Raw genomic sequence first — 15,805 nt, 5'->3', positions numbered from 1 at the left:
GGATGGATGACTTGGGGTTAGAATCAAGTCAGGGACACAAGAGAGAATATCTCTTCTTTGTTTTACTCTTCTCTTCTCTTTTTCATCTTTCTCTCAGCCTGACTCTGGGCCCTTTTTGCCTTAGCTCTAATGTCTGAGGTAAGAATTAGTTAAAACTTTTCAAGCTAGTTTATGTCAAGGACACAGACTACAAAATCCATAGACTCCAAAAAAGAGGTGAACCAACCAAACCCAAAAAAGGGTCTTCAGAGGCAGGATCCACTCTAGGTTGTGCCATTAAAGACAGCTTCCTTCTCTCCCAGCCTGGCCTTTTGGTTCAGATTTTTGAGAGACTTTTATTGGGTACTGGCACAGTCAATGGTTTGCTTCACTGGATTAGTGGACTTGGACTGGTCTACTTCCTTGGCCCAATCGGTTGTGGGCAGGAAGAGTAGGATCAAGTCACTCTGGGCTGATGGAAGAGTGTTTGATTAGTTTGCTGGGGCTGCTGTAACAAGGCACCACACATTGGGTGGCATAAACAACAGAAATTGATTTTTTCACATTTCCAAAGGCTAGAAGTCTAAGATCAAGGTGTCATCAGGATTGGCTCTTTCTGAGGACTGTGAGGGTGCGTGGAACACTATTCCTTGGCAATGCCCCTGTGAAGCTGAAAGATCCCAGAGAAGTATGGCTTGTTGACATGGCTAGGGCCAAGAATCATATCTCCAAAAATTCTCCACATTGATCAAGACAGCCTTAACATTCCCCTCAGCTGGTCTTAACTTTAAATAGGTTTCTTCTTTTTTATTTTTCTTCTTGACTATTGGCCTCTAACCTCCCTTTCTTGGAGTAGTTACTTTAGAAAACTTACAATTTAAAACTCTCTCTGTCCCGTTGAGATGTAAATCATCTCCCAGCTTCTTGCCAATTTTACACTCAGGAATTTGTTTCTTAAAAACATGCCAGCTACCCACTTGAAATGTAATCATCAAAAAAGTTAAGGCACCTATCTCCCAATCTTTGTGAGAGTGTAGGAACCTTAAATAAGCACCAATTAGCAAACACAGAAATCCTAATCACATTGACAAATCTCTAGGCTAAAAGCATTCTCCAGTAGTTTTCCACTACCTCACCCCACACTTTAAAACTCTGGGTTTTTGTTTCAACAATCTCTCTTCCCAGTTGCAATAGTCCTAACTGAAGTATTCCTTGCTTGGTTAACTTCTTCTGGTATATTTTTACTTTGAAAATATCCCAAGGCTAGAAGAAAAGAATAGAGAGAAGGGGCAGTGAGGACATCAACATGAACACATCAGCAGTGACCTGTGTGGAGACATGACCAATAACCAGAGAGAGCCTCTTCTAACTCTTTGACATCACATGAAATACAAACTGTGGAACAGACTGGGGGAAACCATGTGGTTAAATTTCCTAGCAGTCCAGCAGAATGGGAGCTCATGGTTAAGATACATAAGATAAAGTATTCCTTCTCACCTCCACACGTTTGCTGATGCTGTTGCTATGGCCATGGTGCCCTGTCAGTGGAGAAATAAGAAAAGGAGGCTCAGATTCAGATAATGGATCAAGAGACCTGAGGATAGGGTGGAGCCTAGGACATCTGAAAAGGAAATGCCAAGAGAAGTCAAGGTTAAGTGACAAGCTAGTTGATGAGAATAGCTTAGGTACGGGGAGGAAGAGTTGATAAGAGATTGCAGGTAAAATAGATGTTACAATAGGTCTGCTTGCATAGGGCATAGAAAAATAGGGCACAGGGAATCCTGCTTAATTTTGGAAAATGGGATGGATTTGACCTAGAATTATTTTTAACATTCCTGTGCCATAATATCATCATCTTTTAAAAAAAAAAGATTTTATTTGTTTATTTGACAGAGAGAGCACAAGCAGGGGGAGCGACAGGAAGAGGGAGAGGGAGAAGCAGGCTCCCCGCTGAGCAGGGAGCCCGATGTAGGGCTCCATCCCAGGACCCTGGGATCATGACCTGAGCTGAAGGCAGATGCTCAACCAACTGAGCCACCCAGGTGCCCCAATATCATTATCATCTTAATAATGATGCTAATACCTAACAATTACTGATGACTTTCTATAGTCCAAGCCTGTGATTTACACTCCTATTTTCATAATAATAAGAAATTCAGGTAACATAAGACTTAGAGCATTCACGGGACCACTATTCACTCAGTAGCTTTGAATCCTCTCTTTCCCTCACCCTTCTCATTGTATATTAATAAGTCCTGACAATCTCTAAAATAGTGGATTCCAGCCACTTTTTTCCCATCTCTTACAGCCATTATCACCTCCCAAGCCACCTGCATTTCTTCCCTAGGCTATTGCAAGTCTTCCCTCTGGCCTCCCTATTTCCACACTTGTCTTTCTACGACCTATTCTCCAAGGAGGAACATGAATAATTCCTTTCTTTAATGTATATTAATCATATTACTCAACTGTTTAAAATCCTCCAGTGACTTCCCATCACCCTTAGACTAAAATCACAATTCCTCACTGTGACATGATCTGCCTTCTGGCCACGTCTACAATCACATTTCAGATCTCTCCCTCAGGATAGTCTCGTTTGCTACGTCCTCTGCACAGAATGTGTTTCATCAGCCTTTTTTGCCTCCTTACCATTCAGCCCTCAACTTAGAGACCAGCCTTCCCTAACAATCCTAGCCAAAGAACCCAGTCACTCTTTATTTCATTGCTCTTTCATTAATATATTTCTGTCTGAAATTCTTATTATTTGTTTAATTATTTATTTTCTCTCCTCCCTGCCCGGAGAACACAATGAATACACAGATTCTCTTTGTCTCTTGTTCACTGATATATATATCCCCACTATCAGAGTGGAGCCCAAGCCACTCAACTGAGGCTATTCATTGAGAAAACAAAGGATAATGGAAGTCAAGGAAGGTTTCGAATGACTGCCAAGTTTATGCTATTGAAATCATGCTTTAATCCTTTATAATAGATCCCTATTTTATATTTCATTTCCAAATATGTTAGCATGGGATTTGAGGCTAACTCTGACCTTGCTCCTACTGAGCCATCTAGCTTCATTTCTCAACAATTGTCTCTTGTCTCTCGCCTGCTCCTATACGTTAGCCATATGCACACAGAACTTATACTTCCTCTAAAGTGCCGTGCACTTTCTGCTTGGGATGCCCTCACACTTGGCTTGCCCAAAATACTATTTTTCTCTTTCTTAACCTCGATAAGTTTTATACATTTTATAATCTCATCTCAAGTGTAATCTCCAGGAAGACTCTCCTCACTTCTTCCCTTTTCGCTCTCAAGGTTAGTTGTGACCCTGACACTTGTGTAACTGATGTCCATAAGCACTCAAGCCTTACCATTACAGTGCATACCAGTCCAGCCTCCCTTTGCCAGAAGCCTTCTCCCGCTCGGCTTGCTCACACACACAGCAGGTGAACAAGGCTGGGAAATTAATGTTTTAGCCCCACTTGTCTGAGGCGTGTGATCCACACCGTTTCCCTGTGTTCCCTGGCAGGTGTAATCCCAGTGGCTCACAGTGGCACCTTGCTTTATCTTGTGTCCTTCTTTCTCACTTCCCCACTTCCCTACGGGTGTCTTCTTCAACCCCCAAATAAATTATTTTTACTTGAATCCTTGTGTTAGGTTTGTTTCTTGGGGAAACAAGACTAGGAGAGCTTCTTATAGAACTCACCACAGTGTATTACAATTATTCATTTGCTTTTGACCTTGCTAGAGCGCTTTTGAGAGCTGGGATTGCATTTTGTATCTGTATTCTCTACACTTAGCAGAAAGTATGCATCTAGCAAGCATGCAGTAAATGTTCACCCAATCAGTGAACAGTGCTCAGAACCTGCTGAGCTGAACTAGAAAATAGGATTTCTTAATCTCGGAAGGAAGGAGACAGATATTTCTCACATGGTTTGGTTTTGAGGATGCTTTTCAGTTTCTTGAGGTTTCTGCAATATAATTCTGTTAGTAGAGATTTGTAGAACAGTTTTTTCCCCAACTCTGATTTTGTTCATTCCTTTGTACTGATTATTCATAATATAAAATTTAGCCTCTCTCAGTGTCCTGGCTTGCTCTTCAGAAATGAACAAATATGCTGAGATTAATGTCAGAAAGTCCATTTCCTATAATGTAGAGCACAGCCACTGCTTCAGGGTTGTGAATTTTGCATTTCCTTTTAATTCTGGGAAATCATGCCTCTCTTCTTTTTTTGAATTTTGGCTATTGTGATCTAAATCAACTCAGAAAAAATTTCATAGAGAAAAACTATGTTCTTATGTATGGTAGCAATTTTAGACTTTATTCTTTTTAGATATTACCAGTCACTATGCACAGAGATTAGTTACTGCCAGCAACAACATAGCATCTCTTAAAAAAAAAATCTAAAATAAAAAAAAATCCAAGAAAATGGGTGCTCCTGGGTGGTTTAGTCGGTTGAGCCTCTGACTCTTGATTTCAGCTCAGATCATGATCTAGGGGTCCTGGGATGCAGCCCAGCAATGGGCTCCCACTCAGTGGAGAGTCTGCTTGTCTCTGCTCCCTCTGTCCCTCCTCCTGTTTGCACATGTGCACTAGCAGTCTCTCGCTCTCTCTCAAGTAGATAAATAAATCTTTAAAAAGAAAATCCAAGAAAATGGTTTATTCAGTTGTCCATTGGAGAAATATTTTTTATTTGTTTATTTTTAAAGATTTTATTTATTTATTTGACAGAGAGAAACAGCTAGAGAGGGAACACAGCTAGAGAGAGGGAGAAGCAAGCTTCCCACCAAGCAGGCTTGATCCCAGGACCCCGGGATCGTGACCTGAGCCAAAGGCAGACGCTTAACAACTGAACCACCCAGGTGCCCCAGAAATATTTTTTAAATTACTGTTTGTTCTCTTCTGGTGATAAACTCAAATTGCATTCTATAGGGATTAAAACTAGATCTGTGGGGCACCTGGGTGGCTCAGATGGTTAAGCGTCTGCCTTCGGCTCGGGTCATGATCTCAGAGTCCTGGGATCGAGTCCCGCATCAGGCTCCCTGCTCCTTGGGAGCCTGCTTCTCCTCTGCCTCTCTCTCTCTCTCTCTGTGTGTCTCTCATGAATAAATAAATAAAATCTTTAAAAAAAAAAATAAAAAAAATAAAACTAGATCTGTGCTAGAAGAGATTAACCTGTTTGATTCCCTCTGTGTTTCAACACTCACCTTCCCTTTCTCTGGTGCCCTGTTCTTTGATGATTCCAGTTTCTTATGATTATATATTTAAAGTAGTTTTGAAATTTCCAAATAAAATTTCTCTGCTATATTCCTAACTCCACTCTAGACTTTGCAACTGTTGTTTAGGAAATACTCAGTGTCCCCCTCGCTCAGCACAAAAAGTAAACATTCTTATTCTGTTGATATTGGACTTGACTAAGTGCCTTGCCTTGGAATATCAGTGAATGTGATCCATCCCTTACCCAGTCAGAGGCTTTGCAGGGGCTCCGTGGTTTGGCTCACTTGGTCTCTTTGATTACTGTCTTTGTCCTGAGAAGGTGGGAAGGTAGTGCCCCAGAGGTTGCTGCCCTTTGACCTGGGTTCCGGAATGGGAGATGAAGGAAGCCAACCTAGACATGTTCTTTAAAGTGGAGCCACCACAGCCCACCCACAGATCTGTGAATGAGATGTGAGTTTATGTTGGCAGCCAGTGAAATATTGGGGAGATTGTTTATTATGCAGCATCATCACCTCAAAGCAGACAAATGCAGCAAATGTCCATGCAAATAAGTCAGTTAACATTTTAATATTCCAAGGTTGGTTTAATATTTAGCAAGTTTATCATCTATATTCATTATGAATCATAGAATTCAAAAATTAATGTCACAAAACAACACTAATAAACATAAATGCAGCACTTTGAAAGATGCCAGTGAGTTTTCATTTTGTATTTCTTTCTTTTTGAAGTCCAGGCTATTCTGTTTGTCTATTTACACATTCTAATACTTCCAAATGGAGCTAAATAATTTTTCCAAAAGTATTACAACTTTAAAAAATAATTAGCTCTTTGGCTATTTTTACCAGAGGGCTTATGAGAATAATGTGGGCATTCAAGGCATGTAGACTACATGCTCTGGGAGGGACCAGAAAATTTACCTTTCCTCGTATTCACAGCTTTTGCATTGTGACGAACACACTGGAGGTAATGTGAAAGCACGTGATTAAATTTAACTGCAACGCCTTGACACTATTCTACTAGGAATATTCTGTTAACCCCTGGCGTTGCAAAAACCCTATAGTAGAACAACTTGACTGTAGGGCTTCCAGATAACAGTTCTATGACTCAGCTGTGCTTTCCTTTCAAAGCATCAAAAATTATTATTAAGGCTTTTATTTATTCATAAAACAAATATATTTTGATCGTCAACCTAGCTTGGGTACCTGTGTCCTAACCCCAAGAAGCGCATAGTCAAGGTGAATAGAAAATACTCATACAAAGCAGGAGAAAGGTAAGAGCTGTCTTACCTCATCATTGAGGACAGTGCATCTTGTTTCCTTTCCAGGCCCGGAGAGAGAATCAATGGCATGGTAATTATGCTCCTTATTCAGAAAAAAAGAGTTTTCAGTGCATAGCTTGATTCTGCTCAAGCTAATTCTGATTCTAATTTTTCTTGACCATTCATCACCATTTTAGCTTCTAGCAACGGTGCCAGTAATGTTAACATCTGCTTGAAGAAAGGATATGAAAATGTTCTATTGAATTATGAAATATTAGCACATTTTCCCAAGATATTCAATTTTGGGATATGTGCCTGCAGTGTTTATTTCTCATTGAAGGACAAGGCTCTTTGCTTGTTTCAGACCTCACTTCAGTGGACTTGATCAGGAAAATAATCCTGATAGCTAATGCAAGATCGAATTTTATATTTTCCTGCTGACAAAAGACCTCCGAAGTTGAATTCTAACACTCCTGAGACCTTGTTAATTCTAAGAGGGAAGTCCTTATAAGACTTATTCCATTACAGAAATCAGCAAACTATGGTTTGCTGGCAAAATACACCTACTGCAGGCTTTTTTTTTTTTTTTTAGGTATAATTGACCTATGTCATTATATTTGTTCCAAGTGTACAACATAATGATTTGATATTTGTATATATTGCAAAATGATCACCACAGTAAGTCTAGTTAACATCTGGCCATTGTCCATTTTTGTAAGTAAAGTTTTATTAGAACATGACTATATTTATTAGTTTATGTATTGCCTACCAGAGAAACAATATGGCCTGCAAACCTAAAATTATTTCCATGTGGCCCATTATAGAAAAATGTTCCAACTCCTCTATAAGCTGTATCATGATCAGTGACAGGCTATGATTTTTTTTTAGTATTATCTGAAATCTGAGTTAGGCATATCCCCTGTCGCCCACATCCCCTGAATTGGATCTGAATTACTAAGGCTTTAGAAGTAAAATAATACATTTATTTGAAAGGCCTTTTGTTAAGAGATGAGAGGACTTTTGTCATGTCGTTTATTCATTCCTTCAGCACACCAGAAAGTGTCAGGTCTTTTTATTTCCACTCTGGAAATCTTTTGTTTGTTCATTTGTTTGTTTACTTGAGAGAGAGAGAGAGAGAGAGAGAGAGAGCACGCGCGCAGGGGTGGGTAGCAGAGGGGCAGGGAGAGGGAGGAGAAAAGAGTCTCAAGCAGACTCCATGCTAAGCCTGGAGCCCCAAGAGGAGCTCAATTTCACCACCCTGAGATTGTGACCTGAGCTGAAACCAAGAATTGGGAACTTAACTAACTGAGCCACCGGGGTGTCCCTCCACTCTGGAAATCTGGATGGAAAATGTGTGTTTATGTATTAAAGAAAAATGTTAGTGTATGTTGGGTGGCAGGAGGATGGAAAACATTTTCAAATAATGATGAGCCTCTTGTATTACCTTTAAATATTTTCAGGACATCCTTTCTAAATGTATGGTAAATGTGGATAAACAAGGAAGAAACAGGAAGAATATTGCATTTCTTTTAAAAAATGCTACAACGTATTCCTTTACTCTTCCAAAATAGTCCTCCTGCACATTCTGATTTTAGTGGGTTTCTATAATATCTACTGATGCCTTCTATCTGTGCATTAAAGCACGTATTATCCTTACAGAGACAATTAGCAATTGTCCAGATTATTTATGTTAGTCAGTCTGAAAAGAGAGTAAGAGTGATTTTTGACTCGCTGTTCGCTCATGTCCTTGTATTTATAAGATGCTGTCATGATTACTTGAAAAATACACAAAGTGAACCACATCTGTTGGTTTTGAGCCAGCACAGTTGGAAGTTCCTTAGTTTATGTACTAAACTTTTTATATGGGCATGATTTTTAGTTGCCTATTCTGTCTGTATGTATGCAAATCACAGTGTTATTTATAAGTAAGTAAATAATCATTTCTAAGACAACATCTGCACTACTGTCTGATTATTAAACACCTGCAAAGTCAGCTTGCTCTGAATTGAAGGCCATACACTGCTTGAATCAGACCACAGCTTGAAATAAATTTCAACCTTTTGTGTGCTTATTGATCTCAATCTTAATTTGAGACATTTATTTATTGGTGATTAGTCTTAGATACGCCTTTTATTTAAGAATATTTTTGGATCTTCCAAATATAAAAATCTGATGTGATGAGAACTAAAGAAAGATAGAAATTTTAATTCCCAATCCCATGTCACTTACCAAGTATGTGATCTTGTGACCGTGTGACTTAACTTCTCAGTTCCTCTTCCTTCATCTGTGAAGTAGGGATCACAGCATTTATCTTGTAGGGATTTTCTGAGGGTTAAGTAAGAAAATGTATGTAAGCATCATGCACACTTCCTGATGCCCAGTTAGGTTGCGATAATTATTCGTTCTCTTTCTCTACATTTCTGTTGTGCATTCTGAAGCATAACTGCCCTTTCCTCCAGCCCATCCAAAAATATCAGAAAATGGTTTTTTTTAGAGACAGAAGGAGGATGCTTGAGGAGGTTCTAAGCTATGCCTAGAACTATTAGAATTAACTGTTCTTCAAACTCATAATAATTTCTTTTGGGAAATAATGAAAATCAGCAGGAAAATAAGACTGGAGGTAGAAGTTACACATTTCAATATTTAAATTTTTTTAAATTTAATTTTATTATGTTATGTTAGTCACCATACAGTACATCATTAGTGTTTGATGTAGTGTTCCATGATTCATTGTTTGTACATAACACCCAGTGCTCCATGCAATAGGTACATGTATTGCATCAATATTTGAATGTCTTGTAGGTAAAAGGATGGAGCTGTGGATAAATTATTTTTGAAACTACTTATGCCACAAATGTAATGCCATACAGTAACATACCATATAGCTAAAGATTTTGTCAGACATGAAAACACAATTTTAAAATTATATTGATTTTAGTTTTATCTCTAGCATTAATATTTCTGCCAACCAAATAAGTTGCAAAAATGTTGATAACAGGAAATTGGACTAAAGTGAATTTATAATACATTAAAAGTTATTTCAGTTCAGTATCTGTAGGGTTTAATGAAATCAATTTTACTTAATCCATCTCCTGTATTTATTTCTTGAACAACCACTAGCCAATTATAGTGAAATCTTTACTGCTGCTCTTCTAACTCCTCTGTTGGTCATTCCTCTATTGGTGGTGCTACCACACCTATCTCAATTTATTAATTTTTTCCCCTCCAGTCAATGCTGACCTCTATTCATTAGCGGCAAACGTCTGTGGACTTAAAAACAAAAAAGCTGGGTTCTCATCTTTCCTTTGCCACCAGTCATATAGCTGGAGAAATCACTGATATTTTCCAAACCTCCAATTCCCTCTTTTGTTGGGCCCTTAGGGATTCAGAGAGTTGTGGATTAGTTGAAGAAATACTGGACCAAAAGTCAGCTGTTGTGAAATGTAGCGTTGTGTGACCTTACGCAAATTAATTAATCCAGCTGGACTTCAGTTCTCTCATTTGCAAACTTTTCTGCAAGTACTTCCCCATAGTTACTGGTGCCATCTACATTCCTAACAACTGAGTATCAGGTCTATAAATGATCCACGCCAAACAGGTAGACTGCCCTGACTGGTCAAGGCAGTTTCCTTTGTTTAAAGGGTTGTACGTCATTTGCTCAGCCTAGTCTGGGCATCTTTAGCAACATCATACTTAAAACAAAATTTTTTAATATAAGTATAATTGACACAATGTTACATGAGTTTCAGGTGTACAACGTACATTATAGGAGGCTCAGCACAAGTGTAGCTACCCTCTGTCACCATATAATGCTGGTACCATATCATTGACTATATTCCCTATGCTGTGCCTTTTATTCCATGACTTCATTCTATAACTGGAAGCCTGTGTCTCCCATTTCCCTTTACCCATATAAATATTTCTATATTTTTTCTAACACATATTAGTTTTAAATTGTTCTATTAGTAAATACTATTAATTTTCCCTATCACCTAGTTCTATTGATTGATTTATGAGGGGGAGGAAGAAAGTGGGGGAAAGAGAGAATTCCAAGCAGACTCCATGCCCAGTGTGGAACCAACATGGGGCTCCATCTCATGACTCTGAGATCATGACTTGAGCCAAAATCAAGAGTCAGACGCTTGACTGACTGAGCCACCCAGGCGCCCCTCCATTGTTTAATTTTTTATTTTGTTTTATTTGAGTGTAGTTGACACACAGACTGTTACATTAGTTTCAGGCGTACAACATAGTGATTGGACAAGCTTCTACTTATGCTCTGCTCACCAAAGTTGTAGCTGCCATCTGTCCCCATACAATGCTACTACAATATCATTAACTATATTCCTTACGCTGTGCCTTTTATTCCCATGACTTACTCATTCCATAACTGGAAGCCTGTGTCTCCCACACCCCTTCACCCATTTTGCCCAACCCCCACATCCCTCCACTCTGGCAACCATTCATTTATTCTCTCTATTTAAAGGTCTGATTCTGCTTTATGTCTATTCTTTTTCTTAAGATTCCACTTATGAGTGAAATCATACAGTATTTGTCTTTCTCAGCCTGACTTATTTCACTTAGCATAATACCTTCTACGTCCATCCATGTTGTCACAAATGTCATGATCTCATCTTTCTTATGGCTGCCTCATATTCCATTGTACATATATCAGATAAGTTTTATGATGGCAAAATAAGAAATTGACAATAATCAAACCACACTCTGAAATGAGAGTTATATGCATTTGCTATACAAGAAACAAAAAAATTCATAGCAAGTGATTACAAATACATTTAATGAGATTCTGTCAAAATTCTTGACCTCTTCTCTAAAAAAGTGTGTTTTCTGTTGGGTATGGACCTGTATTTTCCTGGCATCTTTATTCATTGATCCATTTTCCTCCCTCTGCCACACTGCCCTTCCCCATGTCAGTCCACGTTGCAGTGCTTTTTCCCATTGTGCTAAATTTCTAAATATCACTTGTAGAGGAGTTCTTGGCTTCTCTGCAATTGCTCAATGGTTAGATTTTCATAAGAAATTGCTTACCAAATGACTCATTAAAGATGTTTGCTTTTGCCTATATTTTGTAAAAGATTTTGTATTTCTGAGAATTCTGGCTGATGTTTTCTGTTATGTCTTGTGTGTCTCTACCAATTTACAGCAGGATTTGGGGAGAATACCATCCCTCCCTCCATTTGGTTGCAAGAGAACTTATAGATGAAAACATATCTGCAGTCACTCCTTCACTGGGAGAGTAATGACCTCATGGTCATCCTTAGGAGATAGCCTTCCCTGATTGCAGTGGCCTGAGATTTTTTCTCTATACTCTCACATTATATATGTTGTTGTATAGGTGTAAATTAGTTTCCATAAATGCTGGTCAGTTCTACTTCTTGGGCAGAGATTAAGTCCACATCCCCAGCCAACTCCCATACTGGTCTCTTACACTCTGAGTCATTATACATCTGCCAACTTACACCTATAGCTATGCATCTAATTGCCTCAGGGCCAAGTACCAGAAAACCAGGGAGAGCCCCTGTGCCTCAGAGCCTACTGAAATTACCCAAACTAGCCAACCCAAAGCCTGCTTATTCTGCCTCACTTGTTTCTTCCCACAGAAAGCACAATAAAGGTACTTGCATATAGTTCTCCTCTCTCTCTCTGCCTCTTGACCAAACCCCAGTGGTCTTGCATGGTGTGTTGTGTTCTCCCTAGGGCACTGTGACATTTTCTGGTTTCTCTCTCTTGAGCTGCACCTGGCTTCACCATACTCCATCCAAGGTAATATGGTTAAAACAATAGGTCATATATATTTCAAGTTTTCTCAAAGATTATACTTCTTATCAGTAACCCCAGTAAGTACTGAGAAAGGGAAGAAAAAGGAAATGATGCAATAGCAAGGAAATTTGCAATTTCTTAACAGATCCTCAGAAGTTTCCAGGTAAATATCTGAAACAATTTTATGTAAATACAATTCATTCTGGAGCAGACTATTAAAGATTACATTTGATTCACTGGACATTTTTCAAATGGTTTGTTTTTATTTCACCAGTTCTAGCATTTGAAGATTCATTCTGTTGACATTATTTAAGGTCCCTAAACTTATTCACTACCAACTATTCTTTTTTTTTAAAGATTTTATTTATTTATTTGAGAGAGAGAATGAGAGAGAGAGTGAGCACATGAGAGGGAGGAGGGTCAGAGGGAGAAGCAGACCCCCCGCTGAGCAGGGACCCCCCCGATGCGGAACTCGATCCTGGGACTCCAGGATCATGACCTGAGCCGAAGGCAGTTGCCCAACCAACTGAGCCACTCAGGAGTCCTACCAACTATTCTTTTTAAAAACCACACCGAGGTATAAAATATCTAAACCTTCATTAAATTCTAGAGATGAGATGATTAGTTTTGATTACTTTGAACTCACCCGGGTTCTCAGCTCAGGAGCCTGTGGCTGTATCTTGTAACTCATTTCAGATAGCTAGTGAGTTCATTTCATCCCTGGTGTTTGTGTATCCTTTCAAGGACCCGATCATTTTCTCTAGTGTTAGTATAATCTGAAATAGAATTGGGCACACTTTTTCTGTAAATACGTCATATGCAGTAGCTGTTCTCTAAACTTAAGAATGAGGTAATGTTGTGAAAACCAAAAAGAAGAAAAAAAGGAGGCAAGAAATAGGAAGGAGGAATTCCTGTTTGTTGCAGTATATTTTTAATAGTGAGACAGTGTCACCTGGTTATATAATTCTGATTACATTAAAATGGCACTTAGTTAGTCTTGAGCTGTATCTACACACATACTTGAAATAAAATTAAGAATTCAAATACATTCTTTGACTTATTTACCTCATTCTGTGTTCTCTCCCCTTAATTTTTTTCCCCAAGAGATTTGGTTCTATTCTCCATTTTCCATCACTTATATATCTAGCAACTGCTATATAATTTTTAAAACAAGTTAATGAGGGACAAATAGTGTCACTAAACTTACTACTGACCAATATTTCAGGCTACAGTTAAAAAACTATCCCCCAGAGGAAAAAAATACTACTCTAAAATCTTTGTAATACAATCGATAATTTAGAGCTACCATAAATAAAGCACTTTTGAATTTATTCAAGACAAATCTTGTCACTGTAGTCTATGAACACCTGATGGGCCATTCATCAATAATTAATCCAAAAAAAAAAAAAAAGCTTCCCAGTTGGTGAATTCAAACTGAATTTTTCTCTCTAATTAGTGTACTGTAGAAATGGGTATTTCCTACTCTCATTGTATATTCTTGAATATGCATAAAAAGATACTAATGAAAATTGCTTAGATGGCTTGACAATACTGAATGGTGCTAATTGGACTAAATTTTACATGCCTGGATTCATTTAATAAAATCTTTCCTGTGCATATAAAATAAGAATCAGTTTCCAAAGCCAATATCTACTGCATAACCCATACCTCAAGAATCTTGCTTTAAGTAGTGGGTCATGTTTGTAAGAGCAAAAAAGACCACTTATTAGTTAACAGATTTTATGACTGACTTTTTTACTTTCATTGAATCTTACAGGTCCTTCCAATGGACAGTGTCTTGTGTTTCTCCTTTTGGCTCCATGGGTGGAGATGCAGCCTGGGACAAGATCCTGGAGAAGTAGCTTGCTCTCATCTTCTGACTCTCAGTCACTGCTTCTATCTCCTATCTCTGTGAGGGCTAGCTTTCTTTGCTTCACATCCCCGATTTCTGTGATTGCATGTCAAAGTTTCTGTCACACGTGTAGATCAATTTCTACAAGTTTGAATCTGATCCAGTTTGATTAAGCGTCCACCTGTGGGCCAAACTGCCATTTCTAAGGAGATAGAGTCATAGGGTGTCAACTTGCTGCTGGGTCATATCCTGGAGTCGGGGGGGTAAGTACCCAGGGTGCACAGCAAACTGAGTAGATAGCTTAAAGTTGCCCACAATGAAATATCCATTTCTCATTTCCCAGTACTCTGCCTGTAGCATTTACTGCCAGGTGAAGAACCAGGTGGTAGCTCTAAAGCAGATAGTACATTTAGATATTATTATAAACATCAGATATTTTGTTCCAGATCTGGTTTCTGTTGAGAGAAAGCAGAATATCTACTTTTCTGTTGTACGAAGTACCAATTAAGTTATGCATCATCTGACTATTGGCCATGTCTTTCCAAAACCAGTTCCTATAGGATCAGTAATGTTGGGTTTTCTGTAATTTCTTAGATTTTTCCTAGGACAAGTGTCTGTCTTAAAACTTGAAAAGTGCAGAAAAGAAACTGACTGGATTGTACCTGGCTGGATCCTATCTTCTGATGTTTTTAAATATTAGGAGGAAAACATTTTGTTTCCACATATCAGCAAAAACTTTGGTGTGCTAATCTGTACCTTTATCTAGAGTACAGCCAAATAGATGTAGTGATTATGTCATAAAATTTTTAGATACAGAGAAGGAATTTTTGATTTTTCAAAGAATTTTAGAGTGGGTCAATAAGTACAGAGCAAGTGGTCAATTTTTTTCCAGAATAAATTGACTGAAGGTACCTAGAGTTATCTTGTGAATCCCACCTCAAAACTTTAGGAAAATATAATAGGCCCCACAGCAGAGAGTTATTTAAATTCTTACTTAACATACAAAGAACCTAGCAGTTTCTCTTTGTACCATTACCAGGTACCTCACACATGTTGCAGGAAAGCACAGGTGCTCAGAGCTCACACATGTTGCAGGAAAGCACAGGTGCTCAGAGCTTGGACTTGGCATCACGTAGACCAAGTGGAGCCCTGGCCCTATCTCTTTCTGTTCATTATCAACACTCTTAATCCCTTGGTGGCCAGTCCCATGCTGGCCAATAACCTGGGCTCCTTGAACCTCAGTCTTCTCATCTATCAGATGTAAAAGGTTTACTCTGTGGATTATATTAATGTTGATAAAGGACATATTATGGGATCTTGGATTGGATTAACACTCAACAGGAAAGACTCACATTTACTGAGTACTTCCGATAGGCCAGACACCATTCTTTGTACCTTACATACTCATCTAATCCTCACAACAATCCTAGGAGGGAGGTACCATTATAATCATTCCTCTTTTAAAGATTAGGGAATTGAGGCACAGAGAGGTGCAGGATAACGTGGCTGTCAGTGAAAAAGCCAGAATTTGAATCCAGGCTGACTGGCCAACATCTGTGGTCTTGACATGATGCCAGGCAAACTTCTCAGCGAATGTTAGCTATTACTGTCAGTGTTGTTCTTGTTTTTGTTGCTGCTATTGCCTGAAAATCAGAGCACAAAGTAACACGCACTCACACACTAAAGCATAGTCAGCTAATTTGAGAAAGAGGGCAAAC

General features: G+C 38.7%; 1 long non-coding RNA gene across 3 annotated transcripts in view; it reads right to left on the bottom strand.

The window, feature by feature from the left end:
* The window catches only part of LOC112823671 (uncharacterized), a 123,947-nt gene that overhangs the window by 77,136 nt on the left and 31,006 nt on the right, over positions 1-15,805 (bottom strand). For 2 of the 3 annotated variants that reach the window (XR_003208090.2, XR_012378253.1), the window contains exons 3-5: positions 12,882-13,011; positions 8,684-8,779; positions 6,483-6,557 (exon numbers count right to left, since the gene is read on the bottom strand). This is a non-coding gene — a long non-coding RNA (uncharacterized lncRNA). Of the gene's footprint in view, positions 1-5,440; positions 5,634-6,482; positions 6,558-8,683; positions 8,780-12,881; positions 13,012-15,805 lie in introns of all 3 variants that reach the window. The other variant, XR_012378252.1, reaches the window with a different exon arrangement.

This window comes from Callorhinus ursinus, unplaced genomic scaffold (assembly GCF_003265705.2).
Source record: "Callorhinus ursinus isolate GAN/ISIS: 27379988/994484 unplaced genomic scaffold, GSC_fseal_2.0 scaffold5, whole genome shotgun sequence".
NCBI classification, from domain to species: domain Eukaryota; kingdom Metazoa; phylum Chordata; class Mammalia; order Carnivora; family Otariidae; genus Callorhinus; species Callorhinus ursinus.
Note: the sequence above shows the minus strand (reverse complement) of the source record. Positions and strands in the feature narration are given on the sequence as shown.